Here is a 14,402-nt window from a genome sequence, read left to right as displayed (position 1 = left end):
CGCATTAAGAGCGGTATTGTACGCTTATCTGCCGTTATAATAATAAAGATGATTTGTGGCTTAAAGCGGAGCACTTTAGATGAAGCGACGAGATAACGTGCCTTTTTCGCTAAAAAATATGCCACTTCAAATCTTTTTAAAATATCCCGATTGCCCGATGAGAGAACAACTGCTCTCTCCCAACAAAACAAAATGATGTCTCGTAGTCTTATTACAAATTTAGATTTATCTTGTTATGTACACGATGGTTTCTATCCGTTTCTGATTCGTCTCGTTTTGGATTACAAGAGCCTTCAGAGGATTTATTAATGACCTTAACCAATTACGGACTTAATTTACTGTCGCCTCTGCATCCTTTGAATAATAATCTTACGTAAATACATTTATGTTTATGTACCTATCAGTCTCGACTAACCGGCTCTTAATGGATGCCTTTAAGCCTCTTACCGCTGAAAGACTACTCTTCTCTGGTTCGTTTATAGACACGATAAAGATATAGACAAGATGTAGGTATTATACCGTAGAGGAATCATTGTGCACCTTATTTTACAATGCATAATTATAAAAAAGAGATATCATTGTAAGATATTCTCATTGCTGCGAGTTCTTTGGCTACTCCGCCTCTCTTTCAACGTTCGGTGCTAATGTATTTTGTAGAAGGGGCTGAAGGGGCTGAAGTTGGGTCCCTGTAATTAACAGTGGTAACCGCTTGCACAGCTCGAAGTTCGCCGATAAATTTTCACGTACGAAACTACATCTCGGTACTTCATAAGTACAGTTCCTTACTATTCAGTAGGCGATAATGGAACAATCGCGAGTAAGCAGAATTATCGGTCTAAATTTCTCCCAATGAGATTCTATACGATTACATTCTACAATCTGGAAAATACATTTTCTTTGATGGAAATTCGATTATATCTATAATATTACTATCATTAGATACATGTATATTGACGCTATAAATAGCATTTATTGTCATTATATTGCAATTTATTTTTATCTTTAGTATTTAAATAACTAAACTTTAAATTATTTCATAAGCTTTATTTCATTTCCTATTAATAGATAATTTTTTTAATTATTTATATTTTTAAAACATCGCAGGCATTGATCAATAAGTCTATGAAAAATTTTAATCTTGTATAAAAATATCTAAATTTATTTTCCAAGTGCAAGGCTAATTCATAATTTACGTAATTTCAAAAAACGAAATATCTGCAACGCGTGAAAATTTAAATTAATAACGCTAATATCGTAATAACAATTACTACGACACATTAACTGAATAAAAAGTAAAATCCAGATCTGTTTTTATTTCGATTAGAGGTAAAAAACTTGACACTTCGCCATTTTGTACAGCGCGGAAGGAGTTTCCGTAGTGCTTTTGTGAGAGCTCTCGTTCCGCGATTTACTGAAAAAAGAAAGAATTTAAAAGCACTTCTCTGGCATACTTTATGGCCCTTGTGCGCAGCAGCAACAGATCAGACCTTCTTGGCGTAGAATAAAAAGGTTCGAAGTAAGATTAGATGCGATATATTCAAAATAAACCTTATATACTATATGGAGTTGCTCCGTAAACCTTTCAGCTGCGATACCAATTCTCCGATCTCAATCTTCGGATGAATCTGACAATTGTAGAAAATACGACCACTGTACTTTTAGAAATATAATTTACAACCCATATAGAAAGAAAGAAAGAGAAAGAAAAAGCACAAAATTTAAAATAATATATCGCGCGCAGTCTATGTTGTTGAAAGAGACATATGTTGCACAGAAGTCAAAATCAATACAATGACGTACGCGCGCGTGAGGCAACAATTTCCGAAGTGCCAACTGAATTCCATTGCACAATTTCTCAAATACATTTTTATTTTACATATATATATGTGTATATTCAAAAAGGAAATTTAACATAACAATTTAATATAACATAAAGCAGTAATTATTTAATTCTTAATTTAATAACGAGGTTTTAGATACAAAATCAATGTCAAGTTTAATTTAATATACTTCTTTACTAACGTCAATCATCTGGAAAATATGTATAATCACGAAAGAGTGATCGATTCAATTATCATCTAATTACTTTGCAGAGAATTTTGAAATAATCTGCAATGAGCGAACATCAATCATCTTTCTATTGCACATGTACATATTCAGAAATTAATTTAATATATCCTAGTACGAACAAGAGAGAGAGAGAATCTTCTTTACTCAAGAGAGAATATAATATACACAAGTATCCTTATAATACCGTTCCAACTATTCATAACAAAAGGACAATAGTAAACGCGTCTTCCACGAGACATGTTTCTGTTGAATAAGCTTACTCTCCAGACTTTATAATAAATAGCGCCATTAGAAGATGAACGCTAAGTACATAAAAGCGACGTTAAGTAACACTTGTGCTAAATTAAACTATCTATCTTCATACGTCCACCTGGTAAATTGTAAAGAAAAAAGATATATCGTTTCAAAAATATATCGTTATCGAGATCTAAAACAGCAGAAATAGAATAGATACGTAGATAGAAATATAAGAAAAAGATGTTAGATATAGATTGCGATACGTAAAAGCGACTACAATTGTGTTGGTAGGAAAATATCGCTGCGAGATGAGCACATTTCTCTCCGTTCTTCTGACTCGAATTCTTAAATGGCGCGATGCAAACTCGTATACGAAGAAAATAAAAATTTCACCGCGACACGCTTCCTCGTCATGACGGCGCAATAGGAAAATAAGTCTCGCGATCCCCGAAGGCCCCTCCGCATGAGCATGAAACGTGAGCAACACATACGCGGCATACGTACGCGAATACCTATGCGAGTACTTTGCCCGCCAACGCGGCAAGTACTGCAAGGAATTTAACGGGTACGACGTTAGACTGCCCAAGGGTGTGTTGTAACAAAAGGGCGTGTTGTAACGAAGTTTCATAAAACGCTTATGTGTACCTTCCCTACATCGCATCCTGGAAGCTCGTCACACGGGACGCTTATTTACCCATTAATAATCGCATTAATTATTACAGGAAAGTTACTGGGAATTAGCACAGACCCCAGACAGGAATTTCATATAATAACTTGAAGTAACAACCACGCTTGGAACAATGTAGACTCTGTAATTTCTTGTTGAACGCAAAGCAACTCGCATTCGTCATTGAGGGTCACTTACTTTTGACGCATGAATATGAAGTTTCAAAATTATGTAAATGGTTAAGGGCGGAATCACTCTATATTCATATAATAAAATTGTGATGAGAGATAAAGAGGTAGAAAATAGCATCTGCTTTCTCATTTCCGTATTTCTCGAGTTTCTCAAGAGTGATTTAACACTTTTGGCCGGTAGTGCGCGTTACAGAAACGTCGTTTTAAGAAAGACATCTACGGCGTAATACAAGTAAGATTTCTTGTTCCTCGCGGACCAAGTGACGCTACAAAAAGAAGAAATTGTCCGAGAGATACGAAGAAATGACATCAAAACTTTCCGAGGCATTCCTCTTGAACGTAAATAGAGTAAAAGATTGGTCGATATTTTAAAATATACGTATATGAAAGGAGCGAGACGAGAATGGCATATTACGAATATGAGAAAAGGGATGCGAATTGGGCGGATCGACGTGTCCCAAGTTCGCCCCTATTCGGCGAACAAAAAAGAACGCACGAGGGTTGAAAGAATCGTTTTCGGTCAGTTAACTCCTTTCGGAGCTCTCGGGCCATAAACGCGCGCGTACCTACCCGCTTTCGCGCGCCACGCCGCCGGGGGATCGATACTTTTTTAACTCGCGATACAATCTTCCCGCATTCTACCTGTCCATTTAATTATTACGCTATTAGATGCTGTCACGACAGAGTACGGCGGTTCACGAAAAACGCGAACCCGGACTTTAAGCACGGAAAATCCGGGGCAGAAAGGAACGTGCCACGCGACGGCATTATTATCTCGCGGTAACACAAAGCGCTCTTTTTCGCGGAGAGAGTCGAGCTGCATAATTATTCTTAATTACGTCAGCGTAGAACACGTCATGTGTGTCCGAAATTGCCCTTTCAAGCCCCTTCAAAAGGCCTTCAGATTGCTCGACTGCTCGCATTGCACTTTTCGCGCTGAATTTCGCGACTGGAATGTAATATAAAAAACTAGAAGGATGTGACCAGCATTAAATGTAATATTAACGCCCGTAGGGAACAAATTTTGCAATTAGCAGTTTTGCCTTTTATTATGCAGAGTTGTTTTTTTGTGCACGCCGTGCTCGCGCGGTGCACGGCGAAGATCGCGGCGCGAGGAGAGAAAAAAAAGCGATTTATCCCGCATGTGAGAATAAATCAAAGTGCAGAATGTTTTTCCCATATCTTTCTCTCTATCGCGCTGTACGACTTGCACGACTTTCATAACTCATTCTAACTTAACTCATTCCGAATTAACTTCTATAACTTATTTACAGCGTGCCGTCCATAAATCTAGCGGGTAATATATGGCGGGTAACGACCTTTCTAATTTCGAGTTTCGGGAGACCTTGCCTCGCGTACATTCTCCCCTACACACACTTGACGAACTTAATCGGAAGGCCCATGGCACATAGATAAACTTAAGCGCTAAGACTTAAACAGTAAGCAAATTGGCCAATCACTCTGTCAAGAATTCTCGAAAACTTAAGATAGCTATTGGTTAATTTGCTTACTGCTTAAGTCTTACTGCTTAAATTTTTCTACGTGCCATGGCCCTAAGGGCAGTGATGTCAGAATGAGACTTGCTCTGGCTTCTCGGCAACATGAGTGATTGGGATGGAGTTCCATAGAGGTAGGCTGACTGGGCAGTCCGGACACACCAAACCGTGACTTTATAAGCTGCGTTCCGATATTCACCGCTAGTACTAAAAATCTATAGTGCACGTAAACTACAGATTTTTAGAACTGGCAGTGAATATTGGAACGTAGCCATAGTTATCATTCAGGATACCGGAGAAGCTGCAGTCCCATTCAGGTATCACTATCACTGAATGCGCGTAACCTTGTGTAATAAAAAGTTGGCAGAGGATTATGAATTATAAAAATATTTTAGAGGCTCTAGAGAGTGTGTCTATCTATTTCATGGCGATAGATTATACAATATATTATATTGGTTCATATATATCAGTTCATTTGTAACATATTTTTATTACATTATATTACGTTTCATTGTAATATAATTTTTACAACTCTATTGCCTCTCGATATTAAAATAAAAAAGAATAACTCACCGGCCGATGCGCAACAGCGGAGTTGTAACCCTGCGTTGATCTGTAACATAAAAATGTTTTTACATTAAAGTAGCGTGATCCAAGGTGATTGATTGATAATACTAGAAGTAAATAATTATCGCGCCCGTTAAATTTTTAAAACGGATATATGATTTAAAATGAAGAAACAATCGCGGCCGCCGGCGCCGCAAGCGGCTGCATATTTCCGCGTTAACTCGCATAATTCATCCGCGAAAAATCGTGCAAGTAATATTACCGTGCGAATAAGAGACCGTGTGAATAACAGAGAGCCGCGACGTTCGCGACGTAATATCTCGTTGTCGCATATACGAGCCTCCGCGCAAGACTCCTCGTATGATAGCGTAGCGTAACGTAACGTAGATCAACGCACATAAAACGTATTGACGCCGTAACCGATACGTTTCTTGTAAATTGACCCGCGTTTTGTTACGCTACGTTACCATACGAAAGTCGCTTGTGCGGAGGCTCTACTGGAGATCGAACTCCGGCCGAACGTGCGCCGGAGTTAGACCTCGAAAGTGGCGGAATCCGTCACAGGACTGACAGAACAGCAAAATAATACACTAACCTCACGATCGCTCCGCTGTCGCCCGATGCCTCCCAGACCTCCTCCTCTCCACGGGCCTCCACCGATGTTGCATCTCCGTCGGCGCACTCGCGACTCACGACGTTCACGCACGAAAATCGACGATATCGTCGCTACTCGATCGCGCGACACTTTCCGACACTTTGCACGGCACTCCCGGTATTAATCTCACGACGCGACGCGTACATTGTTACACGGCAACGGAAGACGTACGGCGGAGAAGCTGCGAACGCGAAACTACGCGATCCGCTTTGACGCCCGTGACGCTTGCTGTCCCGCAGGTAGATGCTAATATGGCGGCGAGAATTTCGTAAATATTGCGCGGCCAACTTCACTCGCCACTCTCGCCGGGAGCAACCGTCGCGCGTCGCGAGGACTTATTGCCGGTTGTCAGGCGATTTTGGTTAACTGCTATTAAATCACCGATTTATGAATATTCACATTCGAGTCTATCCCCCACGATCACCATATATCGCCAAATATGAAAATATGATGAATACAAAGTTAAACATACAACGTTAATAGAGATTGTGATCCGTGATTGCTAATTAAACACGTCGCGACGTTACTCGATTCAGGAACCATTCGTATCCTTTAAGGCCATCGCACACGAAAAGGCATAGCGCAAGACCGTATATAGATGCATAGCATAAAACCGTCTGGACCAATGAGCATGTAAATTAATATGGCGACTTTATGCTCATTGGTTTAGCGGTCTTTATACTCATGGCTTTAGGCCGGTATTTAAGACCATCTTAAGTACAATCTTAAGATGTCATTAACCAATCACAGAGCCGTATTAGCATCTTAAGATATTACTTAAGACGGTCTTGAAATAAGATCTGATTATGAATACCGCGGCCTTATGCTATGCATATAGCCTTTATCCGTGTTCCGAAAACGACGCGACGGCAGCACGGCAACTTTATTTCGAAGCCGCGCGACACGACGCGAGACGCGAATGAAATTGACGATTGAGAAAAGCGAGTCCGAGATATCCGAAAAAATATGTAATCGAAAGTCAGTATTATCGAATGCGATATACCTCGATGTATCTGTATAAATCCCGCTAAGCACATGTATTAAATGATTAAATGAACGTTCGATATATCCGTAATCAGTTAATCTGGACCGTCGAAGTCCGATATAAGTACCTGTATAAGAATAATATTTCATTTGTCGTACGACAAATTTTTCAAGCGTATTGATTGGCTACAAAATAGAAAATTTCTAGAAACTCGAGAACTTTTCTATCTTGCGACCAATCAACATTTTTGAAAAATTTGTCACGCGACAAATGAAATAATTCAAATAATACCCTTAGGGCCCGGACACACACTTTTTCATAACAGTAACAGTAAAGTTTCGACCACGCGCGTTGCTTGAATCGGGAACGTACGGCCGTACGAACGTACTCCGCGTTGCAATCCGAGAGACCATGCTGCAATTTCATGGACGCTAGAAAATAACGGCAGCGTCAAGAAAATGTAGTGGGGAAAAAAGTTCAGACCGTCTCAGCTTTTTAGCTTTAGCGTACCGCAAAATTCAACACGGAACTTTTTCCCCCAGTACATTTTCTTGACGCTGCCGCTGGTTTCTAGCGTCCATGAAATTGCAGCTTAAACGATAGGGCGAAATCGCGCGTCGCACGGCGCCGCGATAACACGAGCGATGAGGATAGAGTGGGGGTAGGTGACTGGCACGACGAACGCGCACCGTGCTCCAATCAGCTTACCCCCACATTCCATCCCCACCACCCACCATTCATGTTTACCACGCTACAGCGCGCGGGCATTTGCGTCGCTCGCGCCCGCGGCTTCATTCTAAATTCTAACGTGATTTACGTGATTAATTGCTCTCGGATCGTAGCGCGAAGTAACACACGAATCACGGTCCAGCATGGTGATTTAGATTTACGAAAAACTGTGATACATCGAATGTTCAGTTAATACATGGGCGTCGCGGAATTATACGGATATCGAGATATATCATATTCAGTAATATTGGTCTTTGATTACATTCTTTTGGACGATCGATCGGTGCGTCGCGTCGTGTCGCATGGCTTCGGAATAAAGTTGCTATCGCGTGGTTTTCGGAACACGCGTGGATACGCGCGCATGGAAACCAGAGCTCAGAGGGGTAAATCAAGAAATGAGCCCGCACCACGACGTGTTTAATTAGCGATTGCGGTCTCTGGTAACGTAGTACGTTCAATCTCATGTGTCTTGATATTTGGCGATCGTGAGGAATAGACACGAGTGTGAATGTCCGTAAATCGATGATTTAATCGTAGTTAATCAAAATCGCCTGACAAGCAGCAAGTGTAAGTAGCGTTCTCGCGACGGTTGCTCCTGGCGAGTGAAGTTGGCCGCGCGATTCGCGAAATTCTCTCCGCCATGTTAAGGCTCGCTCGTCGCGTTTATCTGCGGGACTGGCGGGACATCACGGGCCGACGCTGACGGATCGAGCGGATCGTAGGTACAGCGTCGTTCGTGTAATCGTGCTTCTCCGCCGTACGTCTTCCGTCGCCGTGTAATTAAGTATACCGCGCGCTACACCGCGAGATTAATTCCGGGAGGTCGAGTCGAAAATAGCGCGCAATCGTAAACGAGGATATTTTCGCGAGTGAAGTAAACGAGTGACTGAGTGCCCTGACGGAGATGCGACATCGAAAAAGGACCGAAGCCAAAGAGAGGAGGATGCGGCGCCTGGGAGGCATCGGGCGACGGCGGAGCGACCGTGGGGTGAGTAATTCTTTTATTCGTACCTATATTATTTCTGTTCTGTCATCGGTCCGTCTGTGATAGATTCCTCCGTCACTTTCGAAGTTTAACTCCGGCGCACGTTCGACCGAAGTTCGATCTCCGGCATACGCGACAAGAGGAGATAATACGTCGCGAACGATGCGGCAACTGCTAATTGAAAAGTGTTATTTCCGGTTTGCGCTTGCCAGTTGTGGTTGTCAAAAAAGACTCGATGAATTTTCAACTTTCTGGCGACGGCAACTGAACTGGCAATCGGCAACCGAAAATAGCACTTTTTAACTAGCTGCTAGCAATTGCCATCCTTCGCGACTGGCGACGGCGACGGTGCGTTTTCGACGTATTTTAGAATGGCCCCCTTATTCGCACGATCGTAATATCGCACGATTTTTCGCGGATTAATTATGCGCACGAGTTAACGCGGAAATATGCAGCCGCTTGCGGCGCAATCAGATATCCGTTAAAATAACGATTAACAAATTTAACGGGCGCGATCATTATTTACAAGTATTGATTATCTTAGACATTGTGATTTAATGTAAAAATATTTATATGTTTCAGATCAACGCAGGCTTACTACAACTCCGCTGTTGCGCATCGGCCGGTGAGTTATTTTTTTATTTCAATGAATAAACTCTCTCTCTAGAGTCTGTAAAATATTTTTATAATCTATAATCCTCTGCCGACTTTTTATCACACACAAGGTTACGCGCACTCAGTAATAATAATACCAGAATGAAACCGCCGCTTCTCTCCGATATCTCGAGTGATAACTACTATAAAATCACAGTTCGGTGCGTGCCTAGTCGGCCTACCTACACTCCATTTCCACCACTCATGTTGCCGAGAAGCCACGGCCCATTCTGACATAACTGAGTAAGGGTGAGGCAGGTTTCATTCAGCGGTATAACTTTTTTTATATCGCTCTTTAATTAATCCGCAACTCGGTACTACGGCGGTAGTTTACTTATGGTCAATAACTGTGTAAGCCCGTCAGTTCTAAATGGTTGAGCATCGCCGGGCGATTATCGAAATCGAAAGCAGACTTTCGCGAGAACTCTGTGTTAATTTTTTTATAACACTATAAATATAATCACGTTATAAACTCGCGAGCGCAATTTCCAGACGCTCTATATCGAGATCCGGGCGCATATAGCCACCGTCCCAGAAACAAATCGCACACGCGTTTGCGTTTTCTCATTTACATAGCCGCATTTTTTATCGTTAAGGCTGAAGGTGACGGAAGGGGAGGTAAAAAGCATATGTAAAAACGTCCAACGTGAACGAGAGGCGAAAAATCAATAGCGCACGTCCGCCGAATAAATTTTTAGCATGGGAATTCCGAGACCGGTAGACCGCGCTCGGGAACTTTTTTCATTTTCGTCAACACCTACACGTATACCGGCGACCAGGACCGATAGTCGGATGGGATACTCCGATACGGCTTAACTCGGTCACCATAAAGTATTCAACGCGTCCGCGTGCTCTCGAAGATGACTCGAGTACTCGACCCTCCCCGCAGGTCGAAGATTTCTAAAGCATCCGGGAAGTACGTGTTTCGTGTCGTCCGCCGCGATCGATCGATCAAACCTTGAAAGACGAAGCCAGGAGGACCGAGGAAGAATTGCGAGAGCCGCGAGAGAGTAGGCGGAACAGATCCGGATGAGTGTGTCAAAACGTCAATGTAATATCGTTTCGGTCCGATGAATTTAGATGGACGCAATTGAGCATGAAAGTGATTGACACAAATTGGTCTAAATTATTTTTAAAAAGCACTTTTTTCTTTATCCTTGGAATAAATCGGACGGTCAGTAAATGCACTCTATTTTTAAAGAAATGTATTTTTTACGTGACACGAACGCGATAGCGTCATTAATTTCTGCTTCTGTGAAATTTATCCGATAAAATCAGTCGATACTTAATGAATAAGTCTCATCGTCTGTTCTCACCGGTCGGTAATGCTTTCGACGAAGAAAGAGGTAAGTTTGATCAAGCGCATTAATATGGTCGTAATTATTGAGCGCCGCAGAGTTGTGGTCAATTAATAAGCTTCTAAGACTATAATTCTCTTCAATGGTACTGAATGAGGTGCGTAATCAGATCGCGCTAATTATTAATACTAAATACTGCGCTAATTTGCGCTAATTTGGAAAAAAAATTAAATGTGACACGACATTATAAGTGACATTACAAGTCAGCGCTACGTCAAACAAAAGGAGATTTAAATCAATCCACTGATACCACAAATAAATCAGATTATAGTTCATGTATAGTCTTCTCTTACACGCTTTCTACCATCGCGAGAACGATAAAAGTTACAAACGAGAGTTCGTAACAATTCGCGACAAAAAGAAAACTTCGCCGTTATATAAGGCAGACTTTTCCATCGTCGAAATGAGCATAAATGGATAGAGATCGATCAAACTTTTATTTCGATTAAACTCCACTGCAAAGTTCTTTGCGGCGAATTAATCGAATACACTCTCGATAGAGTGTGTCGCAGACGCGCGTGCTTGAAACGGCCGATACTTTTGGCCAGCTTGAAAAGGATCCAAATTGATTCCCGGGTGAATAACGCGCGCATGACTGTCGCGGAGAGGACGTATAGTAATTAACGAGCCATGTCTATTCGATTTTGTTTATTGCCACAGAGCATTGGACGCGCCGTGTACGTCCATTGTAATTCTCAACGCAGCGGTGGCAACACACCGCCGGGTGCCTCCAACGAGGTCAGGATCGCCGACAAATAGAACGCACGACCGAGCGTTGCGGACTTTGATGTCACGCACAGCCTGAAGTTCAAACTGACTAGCAACGGTTTACGTGTAATTAATATCCATTATATAGCCCACCGTATGACGTATCATACGCATTGTTGCCATTCACCTAAAGCGATCTAGTAATGAAAACACGAATGTCTTTGAAGCCGACAATTAGCTTCAAAATACCGTCCCAGACTTTAACGATTTAATTAGACTTTGTCGTCCTTTCCCTCCTTCTTCCTCCCTCTCTCCGGCCGCCGCTGTTTCCACCGTAAGATTTTCGCAACGCCGTTTCTGCTATCACCTTATGAATTTGATAACAGCCTCGCCTCCGACTTTCTATCGATCTTATCCGTTTGGTATAGCGCAATATAAAAGTTGTTACATAAAAGCCAAAAGGAGTTAATTCTTAGAGATGTTTATATTGTTTTTCACAAGAAAGAAGTACATAACAATAAAATTGTTAAAGTTGCTAAAGCTTTAATGCAGTAGCCGATAAAAATAACCCAATAGGAAATATTTCAAAATTATCGATATATCCGTATCCAAATCTCTGTCCCTATAAATGAACAGTAAATAAGTAATTTATTCTTAATATTAATATTTTCAAAATGTATATTTTAATAATTTTTACGTAAATATTTTAGTTCTGGTAATTCCTTCCTTTTTCCTATTACGGAGTAATATGGGAATAATATCGGAAATAATGGCTTTAATAAGTCATATTTGAAGAATTGAAGCATGGTATGTACCTCTCATTGCGTTTCTGTTGGAATTGTGAATTATTCGGTCAGCACGCTCTTATTAGCTTCATCGATTGCAATATTACACACGCTACTGGCCGATTAGGATATAATGGACTGTTGGCAAAGGCGAACTGCCATTACTTGCGGAGAAAGGGAGAATTATGATATTTTTATCATACCACAAACTCGTGTTACGGGACGCTCTCATCCGCCATAGCTCCGCCATTTCGATTTTACGCTTTTTTACTAGCAAGTATTCATAATTTTAGATTCACGAGCTCATAAATTTATTTTTAATAACAGTAGTGCAATTTAAAATTTAAAGCAACACACGCTCTCTCTCTTTCAAAATCAAATATGCATGTTTGTTAAAAAGAATTATTATTTTCATGAATCATAAGTGTCATAACTCATTTAGTTATGACACTTAGATATAATTAGAGATTATTATATATTTTTTTTAATCTTTTAAAGAACATGAGCCTCTTGGTTTCGTAAAAAGACATAAAACAATATTGATATTGGTAATCGTGACGAATAAACTTCGTCAAGATCGCGCGTTAGAGACACGAGGACCGCACAAATGTGGTATTCTTTAGAACACTTCAGTAGAAACTTCGTTTTTTGATGACAATTCCCCGGCCGACCTCCTTTCTAATTTATCGACCCCCGATGACCGAATGCTGTCCACACATTTTCGAACAGGCCACGTTTCGTCCGATGGATCCCTGCCGCAATTGCGGCAATTGCGACGGTCGCAACTCAACTCACCCACGGCAATTAAAAGCGTGACACGGGAGACGCCGTAATCAAGACAATCCGATTGCGATAACGGCGTCACAATGCCTTCGTTATATCGAAAAAAAGATACGAAGGAAAAGCTCGAGTTTGAAGATTTTCGAGATTTTGTACTCGTCGTGAAGATTTGAACGAATAGAAAAGATTTCAAATAAGTACAATATTTTCTCACAGACATACGAATCTTATAGTTTGAATTAGTAAATATTTGAAAATAAGAGCATATGAAATAAAATCATAATATTAGAGACAGCAAAAAATCATGTAAGTGTTTCTAACACTCAATTATTAATTTAATTACTATATAATATTATGTAATTATAAATACACATTATATATATTATTACATAATAATATGTATAATGATATTATATAATAATAATCAGTGTGGTGTAAATACATATACGTCGATTAAATAAAATAGGGAAGATGGAAATTTGCATTTATTTCGAGAACATAAGAATGAAGTATATTCTATGTCAAGTTACACAGTTTCTCGTTTAAATTATAGAAATGGATCATGCACTGTTACTGTTCAATGTAACTATATGTCTCCAGGTCAACTCTCCAGCATCAATATATATGGAACGAGAGACATTTTCCCGTCCTCGTGAATATTCTCATGAATATTGTAATACTGTATAATCGTTGATTTGTGCCCACATAGTTTATCCACAATCAAAATTCAACGGTCGATTTTAAATTACAATTTCGTTTTATTCAAATCGTTAGTTTTTTATTATTATTATTTAGCAAATTTTTTGTCTCGTGAAAGCTGGAATAAATGATAAATTTTTAATAACTTTTGTTTAATATCTTGATAACTAAATCTCCCATTTTATGACACTGCTAGTTAAAGTAGCTTAAAATTAATGAAAGTCTGTGTTCCTTTTTAATTGCAATCTTAAAATTTAATTTACCGAAGTTTTTAAATTTTCCAATGTTATACAATCTTTTGTATAGAGAGACTTTTAGTATTGTAAAAATTCCTACAAAGAACGATGTGCATTTATGTCTAAAAAAAAAAATCGATTTCAATCTCCTGGAATAATGCACCTCCATCCAATCGATTTTTTTTACTTTTTGCTTTCATTTTTAAAATACGCCAAAAGATGTATATTGAAATACGTAAAATATATATATTGAAATACGTAAAATATATTCTTAAACATTAATATTTCCCGAATAAAAAATTAAATAAAGAACAAATTTAATTGCCGTGTAGCAAAAAATAAAGATAATTTTTATTTAATTAATTAAGTAAAATAACCTTATTCGTCAGTTAAATTGAAGTCAATTTTTCTACTTTTTTAGTTTAACAGAACTTGAGAGAGCACGAGTCTTAATTGCCGAGATGTCCGACTTTAAACTTTTGAAAACTGCAACAACCAACGGTCTTCATTAATGAAAAGTCGATCTCAAACTTTTGGAACATGATCGTACTATTAAGTCTCACATTTTACGTTACATTCTGCATGATAAAATAAACCATT

At 39.7% G+C, this 14,402-nt stretch overlaps 1 protein-coding gene across 4 annotated transcripts in view; it reads right to left on the bottom strand.

The window, feature by feature from the left end:
* Positions 1-14,402, bottom strand: part of Syt7 (Synaptotagmin 7) — a 165,586-nt gene that overhangs the window by 135,744 nt on the left and 15,440 nt on the right. Inside the window, exons 1-2 of one of the 4 annotated variants that reach the window (XM_071771309.1) lie at positions 5,824-5,879; positions 5,235-5,274 (exon numbers count right to left, since the gene is read on the bottom strand). The exons of 1 other annotated variant lie outside the window; for it this stretch is intronic. The gene's annotated coding sequence lies outside the window, so the exon portion shown is untranslated. Of the gene's footprint in view, positions 1-5,234; positions 5,275-5,490; positions 5,559-5,823; positions 5,880-14,402 lie in introns of those variants that run through there. 2 more of the 4 variants (XM_071771310.1, XM_071771306.1) reach the window with 2 other exon arrangements.

The sequence above is a fragment of the Temnothorax longispinosus genome, chromosome 2 (genome assembly GCF_030848805.1).
Source record: "Temnothorax longispinosus isolate EJ_2023e chromosome 2, Tlon_JGU_v1, whole genome shotgun sequence".
In the NCBI taxonomy this organism is placed as follows: Eukaryota; Metazoa; Arthropoda; class Insecta; order Hymenoptera; family Formicidae; genus Temnothorax; species Temnothorax longispinosus.
Note: the sequence above shows the minus strand (reverse complement) of the source record. Positions and strands in the feature narration are given on the sequence as shown.